The sequence below is a fragment of the Ahaetulla prasina genome, chromosome 6 (assembly GCF_028640845.1).
Source record: "Ahaetulla prasina isolate Xishuangbanna chromosome 6, ASM2864084v1, whole genome shotgun sequence".
Lineage (NCBI taxonomy): Eukaryota > Metazoa > Chordata > Lepidosauria > Squamata > Colubridae > Ahaetulla > Ahaetulla prasina.
Genome location: NC_080544.1, coordinates 62,081,242 through 62,097,666, shown reverse-complemented (window position 1 = coordinate 62,097,666; position 16,425 = coordinate 62,081,242).

The following is a 16,425-nucleotide window of genomic DNA, read 5'->3' as shown; positions in this document are numbered from 1 at the left end:
AAATTTCCGCTACCGGTTCTCCAGAACTGGTCAGAACCTGCTGAAACCCACCTCTGCCTATTTCCCACCGCACATGAAGATAATGGCAAATCTGGTTATCAGCAAAGGAGTGAAATTCACAATTGTGCTTGAAACATGGGAGGTTATATGGGAGGTGTCATGCCTTTCAACAGCACTTTTATATTCCTTATAAAATACTTTTTTAAAAAAAATATCATAGAATGTTCTCAAACATAGTTGTTGCTGTTATTCACCATGACTGTAAAGAGCCATTCATCCTTCTGTTAGTACAAACCATGGCACTTAGCTCTTATTTCTTCTTTAGCAAAGAGTTTCCCTTTTTGGACTCCTGGGGTAGGTACCAACTGGTGGAGCTTGAGCAGATTCTATGAGCAAGGCTAATTATCACTGTCTCCAAGTAACATCACGGCCAGTACATCCCTAGAGCATCTTGGTGGATACAGACGTGATGCTGTCAAGCAAATTCAAATTGTGTTTGTGACCTTGCTGCAGAAAGGGTTAACTCCCAAGCTCCTAGCACATGAGGAGATGAGAGCAGCAGCTGTGTAAAATGATACAAAAGGATGTATTTAGCCTCTCTGAATTCAGGTTTCAAGTCTCAGAGCTCTTCTCATATGTGGATGGCCTGGCCTGGCCTGTGATGGAGAAATAACAAAAGGATCTTAAAATACACTAATAGTGACAAAGCAACTCTATACCAAGGACTACATAGACCACTAGCATGAGAAATGCAGAACTTGTGGGCTTTCATCTAGGCAAGATCTAAAGCTAGGACCAGTAAATATTTTTGCACTTGGAAACTGGGTTTTAGGAAATGTCTTCTCTATCTGGAAAAAATGATGCAGTCACACAAATTCAGGTTGTGCTTGTGACCTTGCTGCAGAAAGGGTTAACAAGTGTGATTCAACTGGCAACCATTTCTGAGACTAGACATTACTGATGCAGCCCAGATCTTTGGACTCTACTTTTGGGAGGAGATAGGTTAGATTGTTACAATGCATTATGCCTAGTATTTGGCTGCACTCATTTCAGTCCAGATAGTGGTAAAAAGATGCTCCTTATCAGTGTGCACCGGCCCTGACTGGGAGGGACGGTTATGTCAGGTAGCATCCATTTGAAACCCAAAAATTATTGGTAGACAATAATTGGAAATGATTAATCAACATGATCTGTCGTATGCTAATCCATCTTTCATGAGGATCAGTAAAGGGGAGCTGAGTGAGTTGGTCTTTTCTGTCCTGCTTTCATGGTAACTCATGTGTCTTCTAGCTATGCCATTTTCCGAAGGTTTCTGTAAGCACATGTAATTCAACTTCTGGATTTCTGTTTCATGCCACAAGCTAATTTAGCTTCTCCATGAATAAAGAAATTATTACTATTAAAAGTGGACCTCAGAAGCAGTTGAAAACACAACTTTGGCTTGCTTTTTTAAATAGCTTCTTCCTAGAAGTTATAGTGAAAAACAGATTTCAAGACACCAAGCTTAATTTGCAAAAGCCTATAATACCTTGATAAATATGACAAATACTGATATTCTTCTTACTCCCGAGATCACATTTCTTTAGCCATGGAGTACTAAGATGCTTTACTGAATCTCATTTATTGAATGAAATGCCAAACATGAGAAGTGCTAGCCATGATGCAGCATCGCAGCACACATAACATGTATTTTGGCAAAAATGTCCTGCAGTGGGCTCCAAATTCTCTGAAGCTTGATGGGATTATGAACACTGATCCAATGCTGATTCTGAAACAACAGCTTGTCACTAGCTGCCCCCTATTCCTAGTGTCCTGGAATGAATTTTCTACCTCTGGCATCAGCTCACCATACACACTCCCATAATTTTCTGATAAAAAGACTCTTGATGAAACAGTAGTCTTCATCAGTTCATTTTCATTGGAGAATCCCTTTTTTAATCGCTTTAAGACCCATTTAACATAGTAGAGTTCTAGTTATATTATGGGCATAAGAATCAGGCTTTCCGGTAGTATAGAGAGGTCAGTGGGCATTGAACTTTGTGACAATATATGTATATCTGAAGAAGAGGTAAATCCATCGCCTCTTCTAATATCTCCAATGGCAGTTCTTGCCCTTGTTCTGTTCACATGGAGCAAGGGGGGGAATTCTTAAAGAGAAAATATACTACTATTCTCAAAATATAAAAAATCAGGGTGAAAGAAGGGCACAAAAAAAAGAATATTTATCTAACTACAATATTACTTGACCTGAATATGACATAAAAAGGAATCATTATATATTTAGATGTTACATTAATGTGTACATAACCCACATCTATTTACTTGCTGCTTATACATGCCATTCCTCATTACCTGTACATTCCTCATTACCTGTACATTCATTTATCATACATTCAGTCCACATAACTGTACATGTTAACACTGCAGCAGAGATCAGGCTAAAGGAAGCGTTGAAGAAATGCTACAAAATGCTAATCGTCAAACTACACACAGCAAATAGACAATTCTTAGGCAACAACTTCATATAAAAATATAAAATTTCATATAAAAATACCTCATCTTTAGCAGTTTCTATCACTGTGTGTATCACAGATGGGACAATCTATGGCCCCAAATGGACTCCAAACCTCTTTTATGCGCCTCTCTGGGCATAATTACTGAAACTCAGGGCATGGTTTCTGATATTTTGAGGAAGGAAACAGAAGAAAACTTCTATGTTTTTAATATGATTTATAAAACAAAGACCCTCTCCCAAACTCTATCCCAATATATGAGAAAGAAACAAAAGCCTGGCCGCATTGCCTCAGCCAGTGTGGCCTTTAATTCCTCTCCTCCTGCATATATTAACTCTCTAGCATGAATGGCAATGGAATGAGAAAATGAATAGGTCCCCATATTTATTTGGACACTTAAAAATTTGAGGCTCAGGCTTTAGCATATCTGATTCTTAAGACCATTTCCATGTACTTATGGATAGAATCTGCACAGCACATAACTAAGGCAGACATATCAGCAGACAGCCAGAATCTGCAAAGACGAAGTCAGGAAAGCAAAGGCTCAGAATGAACAAAGACTTGCAACAAAAGTCAAAGATAACAAAAAAAGTTTCTTCCAACATATAAATAACAAGAAAAAATCAAGGAAACAGTCGGTCCACTAAAGAGAGAAGATGGCAAGGAAGTAACAGGCAACAGAGAGAAAGCAGAGCTGCTTAACTCATTTTTTATCGGTCTTCACGCAAAAAGAAACTATAGCCCAACCCACCAGAAACCTAACTGTAAAAAACAGACTGGAAATAAAAGTTAAAATAAGCAAAAAAATAGTAAGAGAACACCTGTCTGATCTTGATGAATACACATCACCAGGACCTGATGGATTACACCCCAGAGTTCTAAAGGTGCTGGCAGATGTCATCTGAGAATCATTGCACCACATCTTTCAAAAATCCTGGAACACCAGGGAACTACCAGAGGACTGGAAAAGAGCTGATGTGGTTCCCATCTTCAAAAAAGGAGAAAAAACAGACCCAGGAAACTACAGACCAATCAGCCTGTATCAATACCCAGTAAGATACTGGAAAAGATAATAAAAAAACATCTGCCAACACCTAGAAATGAGTAAAGTAATAACTAGTAGTCAACACGGGTTTGTTAAAAACAGATCGTGCCAAACCAATCTTATTTCATTCTTCAACATAGTGACTAAATTAGTAGACCAGCAAAATACTGTGGACATAATATACTTAGATTTCAGCAAGGCATTTGACAAAGTAGACCATAACCTAGTTCTTCGTAAGCTAAAAAAACATGGGATAGATAGCTTCACCACCAGATGGATTCGCAACTGGCTGACAAACCGTACTTAATGAGTAGTCCTTAATGGTCTAAGTCTACATGGAGAAAAGTAAGCAGTGGGGTGCCACAAGGTTCCATCTTAGGCCCAGTACTCTTCAATATCTTCATAAACGACTTAGATGAGGGAATAGAAGGGGAACTCACCAAATTTACAGATGATACTAAGCTGGCAGGAATAGCTAACACCCTAGAAGATAGGCTCAAGATCCAGAAGGATCTTGACAGACTTGAATACTGGGCCCTATCTAACAAAATGAAATTCAATGTAGAGAAAAGTAAAGTCCTACACTTAGGTAAGAAAAACCGCACATATAAACTGGAGGAAACCAGGCTTAATAGCAGTGACTGTGAGAGGGATCTTGGAGTCTTAGTGGACAACCAGCTAAATGTGAGCCAGGAGTGTGCAGCGGCAGCTTAAAAAGCCAATGCAATCCTAAATTGCATTAACAGAAGGATATGATCAAGTGAAGTACTAATACCACTCTATAAAGCCTTAGTAAGACCACACCTAGAGCATTGCATCCAGTTTTGGTCACCACACTATAAAAAAGATGTTGAGACTCTAGTAAAAGTGCAGAGGAAAGCAACCAGGATGATTAGGGGACTGGAAACTAAAACATATGAAGAATGTTACAGGAACTGGGCATGGCTAGTCTAGTGAAGAGAAGGACCAGGGGAGACATGATAGCCATCTTCCAATACTTGAGGGGCTGCCACAGAGAGGAGAGGGTCAAGCTGTTTTCCAAAGCACCTGAAGGCCAGACAAGGAATAATGGATGGAAACTGACCAAAAAAAGATTCAACCTAGAAATGAGGAGGAACTTTCTGACAGTGAGAGCAATCAACCAATGGAACAGTTTGTCTTCAGAAGTTGTGGGAGCTTCATCACTTGAGACTTTCAAGAAAAGATTGGATTTCCATTTGTCAAAAATATGAGTGAGGGGTTGGAATAGATGACCTATAAGGTCCTTCCAACTCTGTTAATCTGTTTGTCTGTCTCCCTCTTTGGAAATACTATATAGATCAGGGGTGTCAAACTGACGGCCCATGGGCCAGATGCGTCATGCACAGGCCACACCTACCCCAGCTCTCCAAAGGCAAAAACTATCAAGATACATCACAATACGTCATGTGACGCGATCAAGTTTGACACGTGTGATATAAACTATGACGTATTTAAAGGGCAGCTGCACAGTGTCCCTCAGTTCTTCCTAATTTGCCTTATATTGCTTCAACAATGCTTCTAATGTTGTCAACAATCACTTTTTTGCAGTTAATATTATAATTGGCATTTAGTAATACCACTCCAATGTGCTGCAGGATAGAGGAAGAGTAGGGCTGTTTCATGCCATCTTCCCTCCTCACTGCTACCAAGCAGCAACCTTTATTTCTGTTGGTTAACTGACTATAACTTTAAGCATATTGTGCATATTTCATCTTGTTTTCAGTGATGAGAAAATAAGGTTTTACACTTAAGCAACCTTGTTTTCTTGCTACTTACTCCGCATCCCTTTTTCATTGTGTGCCATGGATTTTAGAGTAAAAAATTAAAGGAAAGAACTTACTATTGATCTGGGTAAGGTGTTCTAAAAATCTTTTTTTTTGCTCAAGAGTCGTAGGCTTACACAAACAAATATAGGGTCCTTGGTGCTCTCACAGAGCACCAAAGACCCCACAGCTCGACCCTGAGTTACAAATATTCTCTTCTATAAGTACAAGCAAATATTTTAAGCAAACCTTCTTAGTTTTGTAGGTGAAGCCACCCCAAAATTTAGCATGTGCAAAAGATTACATCTCATATAGATAGAAGGAGATAATATTGCCTATAGTGGCAAAAAACAACAACCCTGGGAGTCTAGGAGCACCTTTTCCGAGTAACATGATCTTTTGTGCATTTAAACCTTTTAATAAAGCTCATTAGTTGGAAAAGGTGCTATCAGGTTGCTCATATGCAGAAGTTTGACTATCTTAAGGTCATAATCTAGGTTGATTTTATCATGGTATGGTAAAATGATAGGGGCTATTCAGAAGCAATAAACCAGAGTTGGAAAGGACATTTGAGGTCTTCTAGTCCAATCCCCCTATTCAAGCACGAGACTTTATACCATTCCAGACAAATGGTTGTCCAATTTCTTCCTAAAAACCTCCAGGGATGGAGCACCCACAATTTTTGGAGGCAAGTCATCTCACTGGTTATTAGATCTCACTGTCAGGAAATTTCTCCTAGCTTGGATCTCTCTTTGATAAGTTTCCAACTGTTACTTCTTATCCAGCCCTCAGGTGCTTTGGAGAATATGTCAACCCCCTCCTCTCTTTGGTACCCCTTCAAATATTGGAAGACTGCTATCAAGTCACCCCTAGCCCTTCTCTTCATTAGACTAAGCATGCCCAGGTCATATAACCATTCTTCATGTTTTATCCACCAGTCTCCTAAACATCTTTGCTGCTCTTCTCTGTACTCTTTCTACAGTCTCAACATTTATTGTGGTGATCAAAATTGGATGCAGTATTCCAAGTGTAGTTTTACAAATGCAGTATAATGTGGTACTAGCACTTCATGTAATTCTACTCCTATCCCTCTGTTGATGCAGCCTAGGACTGCATTGGTCTTTTTGGCAGCTGTAGCACACTGCTGGCTCATACATACAGTAAATGGTTGTCCACTAGGACTGTTAGAACCTTCTCACAGTTACTCCTGTTGAACTAGGTACCACCTATTCTATACTTGTGCATTTGTAAGTACACTGTGGTCTATTTTGTCAAATGCCTTATTAAGTATACAAATGTCTATAGCATTTCACTGGTTCACACTTTGGAACTTTTGAGGAAAATTCTTCATGATGGCACCCATCATGGAAAAGGCATTCCATTTAATGACCCATGCCTTCCTGAGAGATAGAGTTTCTTGCTACTGTCTATGAAATTCCTGGAAAGTCAACAATCACCTTGAAGCTAACTAGGCAAATGCACACCTTGGTGCCTGGCCAGATACTCCCAGCCCCCTCCCACCATGACTGTTAGCTAGTGGGGAGGTGACCACAGAAAAAGGGACTGTGTGGCTCCGGTTACACAGCAATAGCAAATACTCGAGAAAAGCAAGACAGCAAAAAGGGCTTTTAGTGAGAATGAATAATTCACATTTTGAGCAATGTCCTGGTGAGTGGCGACAGGAAGATTTCAAATAGCTCCCCAGGGCATAGCCCACCAAGGGAACAGTGGGGAGACAAGTCATGAGGAATGGGCAGCATGGCGGGGAAAGCAGAAGAATAAGATGGAAGAGAAGCAAGCTGGAGTAGCATTAGTGGAGAGAGCAAGCCTGTAATAGTTGCTAAAAAGAGATACATTTAGTGAATAGGATTTCTCATTGTGCTGCAGAACTACAGTAACTAAGACAGGGGTCTCCAACCTTGGCAACTTTAAGACTTGTGGACTTCAATTCCCAGAATTCCTCAGCCAGCAAAGAACTCTGGGAGTTGAAGTCCACAAGTCTTAAAGTTGCCAAGGTTGGAGACCCCTGATCTAAGAGGCATCTATCCTGGATGATACTCTTTTAGCTGATAGGGAAAAAAATCCTGTATTGTGATGGAGCTGGTGACATAAACCTTGGTCAAGGTATGCCATGTCAACAGAACAAAAGCAGGAGAAATCAAAGAGTACTGGCAAAGTACCCAGCCTCCTATACACACAGCAAGGTTCTGGATTCATTGAGAGGAAAGTCTCTTTGATAGCAATTTGGGGAAACTTCAGTTAGGTCCCTTTCTCCTCTTGATCATGAATGTTACTGATATTAATGCAAACTATATGCATAACCTCCTTCCACGGGTTATATGTCTTTCTGAGTTGCTTTTCTTGTTCAAGAACATCTGTGCAATACAGTAACTGAAAAACATTAAAAATAAGACATCCAGGATAGAGAGGAGAAAACATGTTACGCGGTTCAATATTAATGTGCGTTATGGGGAAAATAGCAGATGAGAAACTGAGTTCTATTTTGTCCAACGCCTCTTATGAATCTCTCACTATGAAGAACATCTGGACTATAGTGATACAATGCAGAAGTATATCATTTTAAAATATACAGGAGGAGGCAGGCAATGTAGCACCCTCCAGATGTTTTGGTCTACAGCTCTTCTAGTCCCTTGCCATAGCCAATTGGCTGGGACTGATGGGAGTTGGTTCAGCACATATGGAGTAGCCTGCAGCTTGGATTTCTACTATATCTTTTGAATCTTGGGGCAGAGAGATAAACTAACAAGCTAATCCAAAAGGGAAAGAGGTCTTTGTTTGCTCCTTTTCTGTTCAAGCTGAGGTTTCTCTCGACTTGTGTCACTCTCCAGTACCCAAACTTTCAGTTTATTCAGAGTATGAAAGGTAACATTTAGAACAAGTGATTTTTTTTAAAAAAAAAACCAACACAGAAATGATTATTAGGTCAGTTTATTTTAAAATCATAAGACAAATTGGTAAGGAAAAGTCATTTTAAATTTTGGACAAATGGTCCTGTTTTGAACGAAATAATGTCTAAAGCATCACAAGCTTGGAATATTCATTGCACTAATTTGCACTTACAGAAAGGAGCAATTTAAATTGACAAACTATAGCAAACTTAATATTTATACTTTGAAGAATCTTTCCCACTGCCATAATGTGATGAAGTGAGAATGCATTTAAGAGGAAACTGCAAGTCCCAGCTGCCATTCCACAGTGTTTTTATCTCTGAGACACAATTAAGTCATACAAAGCTCCTAACATTTCTACAGTTCTTACAATTTGTTGGTGTTGATGTATGCAGCCTTTCAATACACTTGCCATATTTGGACTGAAAAGCAAAACACAAAAAACAAACCCTCCCCCTCCCCACCACTTACACCACCTTCCAGCAGGCTCTACCAGGCCTTTCACCGCCATATCTGCCTGCCAGCTCAACTCTAATATCCTGTTCATTGTTCCCAGCTCCCTGGTCTGCACCTCCATTGTCTCAATGCCTTCACAAAAGTCACACATTTCCATTTACTGCCCTCTGACATTTGCTACACTTTCTATCGTCACCTCTCTCTCTCCTTGCTGTACTGTCTGCTGTTTTGACACCTCCCAATTTAGTATAAACTGCCAATATCATTAGCACTGTTTATTCTTCTATGTTTTTAATGTGAATTTAGAACCCAAGCAAGAGGCTTTTCGGGGCATTCTTCACCAGATCCCAGACCCTGCCTGTATCATTTGCTCAGCAATGCTCCTAATTCAGTAAAAATGTGTTTATGAAAGAATAAGTCACTGGGCCTTAGCTGAGAGCCAAGAACAATTTCTATGAAGTAAGATCTCTTTTTGGTGCAAGTAGCTTTAAAATAAATACCTGCATGAGAGCAGTTTGCTAATTTCTGTATAGGGATACTGTAGCATTGGAAACATTCCTTGTCCCATTTACAAGAAGATTAGGAATGTTAGATTATACTTGAATTGGAGAAGAAATAGGAAATTATATTAGAACAATTTATAAAAGAAGCAGTTTGTAAACATATTGAAGAAAATGTCTTGATTCCAAAGAATCAGCATGGATCTGTCATCCATTTTCTTCTTTAAAAAGGTAGCTACTTTAATGAACTAGAGAAAGGTTTTGCATGTGATCTTTAATTTCAGCAAAACTTTTGACAGGATTCCACATGACATTCTCATTTACAAGTTGTTGAATTGTAGTTGCAATGACTCTACAGTTGGTTGACTAACCACACTCAAATGGATTAGATCAGGTTGGACAGCAATTACCAGTGTGATCCTGCAAGGTTATGTCTTAAGTCCAGTATTATTCAATTTTTAATTGACAATTTAGATAACAAAATTCATGGGCTGCTTATCAAATTTGTGGATGACACACAATTGGGAAATCTGGCCAATATCCAGGATGACAGATCAAGATGGCAATCTCATTTGGATAGGCTGGAAGACTGAGATAAGAGGAATAAGATGTCCTTCAACAGGGAGGCATCTAACTATTACAATTAGAGAGGGCAAGCTTCAGCACACACATATAAGATGAAGATTCGTGGCTTGGAAGCACTATTCTGAGAAGGATTTGAGTACGGTTAAGGACAACAAACTGAGTATGAGTTGGAAGTGTGAGACAGCTGCTAGAAGGGCTAATACAGTTCTGGGTTGAATTAGAAGAGGATTTGTATCAAAGAAAGAGAAGCCCTTATTCCCCTCGATTCTGCATGGATGAGACCATGCCAGAATACTGTTTATGACTCTGGATACTACAATTCCAGAAGGATATTGATAAATAAGAACAAGTTCAGAGGAAGGCAACGAAGATGATACAGGAACTTGATGACATGCCCTATGAGGACAGGGTGAAAGAACTTTCAGGCTATCCAGAACTTCAGATAGTCAATCAGTAGAGAAGAAGATTGAGCAGACAGGTGGTATCACTGTCCAAGTTCCTTTTAAAGTGCCATAGGGAACAAGGACAGGAAATCAGAGTCTGCTGGATTAGGAGCTATATTGGACTTTATGTGGCACATTAAGGGCTGCAGTCCAGCGATGCAAAGAGCCATTTCAAATTTAACTTTAGTTTTTACTTATTTTATTTATTTTGGAAGTGCTTTAAAAAGTATGCTCCCACCCAAGTTGCAGTTTTGTTTTCCATCTGTAGACGACAAAATAACGTAACTCCTCTTTTTTCAAGGTCATAGATCTCACTGCTGAGAAATTAAAAAGTGGCCTTTTTTAACAGATGACAGAAGAAACTAGCAGAAGAAATTATGTATATAATACTGGAATCAATAGGGCTAAAATGTTCCCCCACATTTGGGGCATGTTTTAGAGATTTAAATATTTACTTTTGTTGGGATAATGACCTGAAGTTGAGGGATTCACCTAACTGTATGTCCACTAACCAAAATTGGTGAAAGAAAATACACAATCTTTTGGTGAGTTCCTTTGATTTATTCTTTGTGTGATTTGACTAAACTGAGAAAAGTCATTGACTCCACAGAAGCTTGTGCACTTCCAGATTTCCAAAGGATTTGTGCTTGTGTCACATTTTCCTTTCTGCCCCATTCCATTATATTCAAGCCCTTCCTAACTCTCCTTAAGTGTTCCCAAAAGATAAGTTGCTTACATCATATTGTAAACCTCTCGTCCATTGACCACATCCTCTGAAAAGTAATGAGCCAATTGCAGCATATAACAAATACCCCTAGTTCAATATAGTCAAATGAAATGGGGATGAAAATAGCAGAATATGAATATGAGATTGATGGAAATCACAGTCTTTAGGGCTCTTCCGCACTCCAACTGCTTCTATTCCTCCATCCTCAAAAGATTTTCTAGATGATTACCTTAAAACCTGTTGCCAACCACAAAATGTTTGGAACAACTACGATAGCAACAAATGCTCTATCTTCTCTTGCCATCAGTTTGATAGCATCACAAATGCTTCCCCTGTCCAACTCATAGAAAAGGAGAATGAAAATAATCATTTGTATATTATCCCAATAATACCCTTTCTTCATTTTTCAAACATTTATCTAGTTATATACAACCCTCCCTGACCAAACAGTGTCTTATAGCTATAGTACTTAGACTATTGCACTTAGACATAGACATAGCACTTAGACTTACAATAGAATAGAATAGAATAGAATAGAATAGAATAGAATAGAATAGAATAGAATAGAATAGAATAGAATAGAATTGGCCAAGTGTGATTAGACACACAAGGAACTTGTCTTGGTGCATATGCTCTCAGTGTACATAAAAGAAAAGATACGTTCATCAAGGTACAACATTTACAACACAATTGATGGTCAGTATATCAATATAAATCATAAGGATTGCCAGCAATAAGTTACAGTCATACAGTCATAATACCCTGTTTTGCCCAAAATAAGACATCCCCTGATAATAAGCCCAATCAGGCCTTTGAGCACAGGGCAATAAGGCCAAGTGCTTATTTCAGGGTTCAAAAAAATATAAGACAGGGTCTTATTTTCAGGGAAACATGGTATATACCACTTCACAGTGCTTTACATCCCTCTCTAAACAGTTTACAGAGTCAGCATATTGCCTCCAACAATCTGGATCCTCATTTTACCAACCTCAGACGGATGGAAGGCTGAGTCAGCCATGTGTCGATGAGAAATGAGCTGCCAAACTGCTGGCAGCCGGCAGTCAGCAGAAGTAGCCTGCAGTACTGCAGTCTAACCACTGCACCACATGGCTCCTCATGAGAGGACTTGAAAAGTCCTTACTCTTGAAAGACCTGATCTGGGAGGTGTCCTGAATCAGAAAAATGGGCTATACAGATATACAGATGATGGTGATAATGGTGGCAGTGATGGCGATGATCATTTCAAATACACCGTAACTGAGAGCGAAATAATTCAGTTCACCTCTTGAACACAGTTGACATTGATTAACAGAAATCTGGAGTTGCCTTTGAACTGGTGTGTTATCCTTAAGTTTTGGAATTTTTTTAAAAAAAACTAGGGCACAACATTTATTCCTAATATGCAAGTTTTCTTGTTCTTTTTTATTCCATTCAATCATACCTGATATTTGAAGTCTGCCTGAGCAAGTCCCTGCAATTTTCTTCACAGGGTTTTTCATAAGTGGTTTGCCATGGCCTTCTTCTTAGGGCTGAGAGAAAGACTAGCTCAAGGTCACCCAACTGGCTCTGCTTAATGTGGGATTAGAACTCATACTCTTTTTAGCCTGTTGCCTTAACCACTACACCAAGTGACTTCCTACTTGCATTCAAATATGGAGAATTGGGTGGTGGTGGAAATGATGTTCTGAACTTGTATAGTCAAGTCTTTCCCATCAGTTCAATTATTCCTATAAGTTGTATATAGTGCCATCTGTGTAAGGGTATTCTTTCAAGGCTTTAAAGGAATCACCTTTTCTGCTTTCAAAGCAAATAAGGTGCTATATGAACCACAACTTTTAACAAATGCATTTTTCTACTTGGAAATAATTATTAGATAAGAGATGGTGAAAATGCATTGTGCAGTTCAGCAGATATGCCTATTTGGCCAGTGTACGTATGGTCTATTCCCTTACATGTGCATGTGTTTGCACATGTGCATGTATCTCATGTCTGTTTATTATCTTATTTATCTCAAACTCCTCTACTTCTTTGGAAGAAATTCTACCTTGTATAAAGCAGCCCAAAATTTCTCAAGAATCATAACTGTATTTCTGTTCTAGTTAGCTGAGAGGAAGGAGTTCATAAATTTGTCCCCTAAAACCAGCTGTTTTAGAGAAAATATTCCGTTCTCTACTAGCTCTGGTAAAAGAAAGTAATCCATTATGTTTCCAATTCAGTTTATAAGCACAGAAAACATGAGAAGCAAACATTTCCATTTGGCCACCCATTGAATATCAACCATAGCTGAGCTTATACAGTTTTCAGGTTTTAGTTTCCACCAACAGTTGTATTAATGGTTATTTCTAATCCAACAAGATCATTAAAATCTTCCTGTACCTTTGAAGGAGTAAACATTCCAGACATTAAGCCCCTGTCAACAAAATTCACACAGATTCCATGCATATTGGTATCAAGAACCAGTTGTACCCAGCTGTATTAGGTAATTATCGTCCGGTCTCCATTAATGTGTGGTGGCATGTCAATTACCCCGGTACCTGGATGAAACTGTCTATCTAGACCCGTTCCAGTCCGGCTTTCGGCCCGGATACAGCACTGAGATGGCTTTGGTCGCGTTGGTTGATGATCTCTGGAGGGCCAGGGATAGGGGTTATTCCTCTGCCTTGGTCCTATTAGACCTCTCAGCGGCTTTTGATACCATCGACCATGGTATCCTGCTGCACCAGTTGGGGGGATTGGGGGTGGGAGGCACCGTTCATCGGTGGTTCTCCTCCTATCTCTCTGATCGGTCGCAGACGGTGTTGACAGGGGGGCAGAGGTCGGCTCCGAGGCGCCTCACTTGTGGGGTGCTGCAGGGGTCGATTCTCTCGCCCCTTCTGTTCAACATCTATATGAAGCCGCTGGGTGAGATCATCAGTGGCTTCAGTGTGAGGTACCAGCTGTACGCTGATGACACTCAGCTGTACTTCTCCACACCGGGCCACCCCAATGAAGCTATCGAAGTGCTGTCCCGGTGCCTGGAAGCCGTACGGGTCTAGATGGGGAGAAACAGGCTCAAGCTCAATCCCTCCAAGACAGAGTGGCTGTGGATGCCGGCATCCCAGTACAGTCAGTTGCAGCTGTGGCTGACTGTTGGGGGCGAGTCATTGGCCCCAATGGAGAGGGTGCGCAATTTGGGCGTCCTCCTGGATGGACGGCTGTCCTTTGAAGATCATTTGACGGCTGTCTCCAGGAGAGCTTTTTACCAGGTTCGCCTGGTTCGCCAGTTGCGCCCCTTTCTAGATCGGGATGCCCTATGCACGGTCACTCACGCTCTCGTGACGTCTCGTCTGGATTACTGCAATGCTCTCTACATATGGCTCCCCTTGAGGAGCATCTGGAGGCTCCAGTTAGTTCAGAATGCGGCTGCGCGGGTGATAGAGGGAGCCCCTCGTGGCTCCCATGTGACACCTCCCCTGCGCAGACTGCACTGGCTACCTGTGGCCTTCCGGGTGCGCTTCAAGGTTTTGGTAACTATCTTCAAAGCGCTCCATGGCATAGGGCCGGGTTACTTACGGGACCGTCTGCTGCTACCGAATGCCTCTCACCGACCCGTGCGCTCTCACAGAGAGGGACTCCTCAGGGTGCCGTCGGCTAGGCAGTGCCGGCTGGCGACGCCCAGGGGAAGGGCCTTCTCTGTGGGGGCTCCCACCCTCTGGAACGAACTTCCCCCAGGACTCCGCCAACTTCCTGACCTTCGAAACTTTCGCCGCGAGCTTAAGACACATCTATTTATCTGCGCAGGATTGGACTAGAATTTTAAATTTTGAATTTGGTTTTAATGGGGTTTTATTATTTGTATTGCTATTTTTAATTATTCGGCCTTATGTAATAAGTTTTTTAATGGATGTTTTATCGTGTATTTATATGTATATTTTATCTGGCTGTGAACCACCCTGAGTCCCTAGGGAGATAGGGCAGTATAAAAATGCGAAAAATAAATAAAGAAAGAAAGAAACCTTCTAACATTTTCAAAACTAACATACTACAACATAAGTTTTCTCATAATGTCTATTTGGTTAGATACATGTTATCAGAAATCTATTCTTAATTATTATGTCTCTGCATGTAACAGCATGACATACAGTTTTATTTCTCTAGAGTCGTGCATCTGATGAAGTGGACTGTAGTCAATTAAATAAAGCTAACACTACAATACTATTGTTTTTGCTACAGCAGATTAATGAGCTAACCCCTTGATAATCACATGTTTTTATCATAATATATAAGAGTGAAATGTCTGATGGCTAGATTAGAAGTGGGGGAAGATCAGTGACTCTGCATATGGTTAAAACTGCAGGGATATATTTGAAAGGGCATATTATTATCTGGTGCTTATGATTGTAAATGTACATAGCATACATGTAAGCAGAGACGCAAATTTGGGTAAATTAGCATTGGCAGCTGACTGGACTACTTGCAAATGGAACTGTATTACAAAAGAGATACTAGTTCTATTTCACTCAAAGCTTCCAATATGATTGCTTCAGAAATGAATGATCTCTTACTATTTCCATTGCATGAATTCAGCCACTGACATATTACACATCTGGTCAATGTATTTCTAATGTAAAAAAGAATAAGAATTCCTATGCTGTACTTGAATCATCCTAACATAAAGATGCTTTCTTTCTAACAGGTACTATGTGTATGTGGGAAATTATAATACGTGAGGCATTATAATAAGGTGTCTAATGTGACTGAAAAAAAGCAGTAATTAATTTTGCTATTCTATTGATATTAGAGATGTGAGGTGTTGTCCCCCATTAAACTCCATATTTGGTTAAGAAGAAGCTTCAGTGCAATTAATGAGTTAGTTAGATAGCAAACCAAGCTTCTAAGGATCAGGGATCTGTTCTCGTGTTTTTATATCATGGCTATTTTCTTAGTTGATTTGTTTCTTCTGTAAAGTCCACAGGTCTTCAAAAGAGACTTTACATGGCACTGGTTGGACACATAATTCTGTAGAGGCATTCATTCTTCTCCCCAAAGTTCCTCTAGCAACAGAGTTGTAGTACAGCCAATGCCCACATCAACTGGAACTGAAGGCAGCCATAATTCAATACATCTAATGGTGCCAGGTTAGGAAAGGCTTTTCAATAGTAGTCGTATACGTGGCCTCAAAGAATCCCTTCAAACATTCTTTTTAACCCAATGCAGTCTCCAGGAATGCTTGCTGCTTTTTGGCATCAGGAGACAATTTCAAAAACTCAAGATGAAAATGTTCCTATTCACCAGTTGCACATTGGGAAGAGGGACGTGTGTTTCCAATAGTGACCATTTCTACTTCATGAACAGCAAACTATGGCGATCATAGAAAAACTGTGCTTCCAGCATCCTTAACTTAGCCATGTCACAGTATGATGCAGAGAGGCATTGAATAATATGCCCTCCAACACAGAGAATCAAAACTAATGTGCTTAGGCT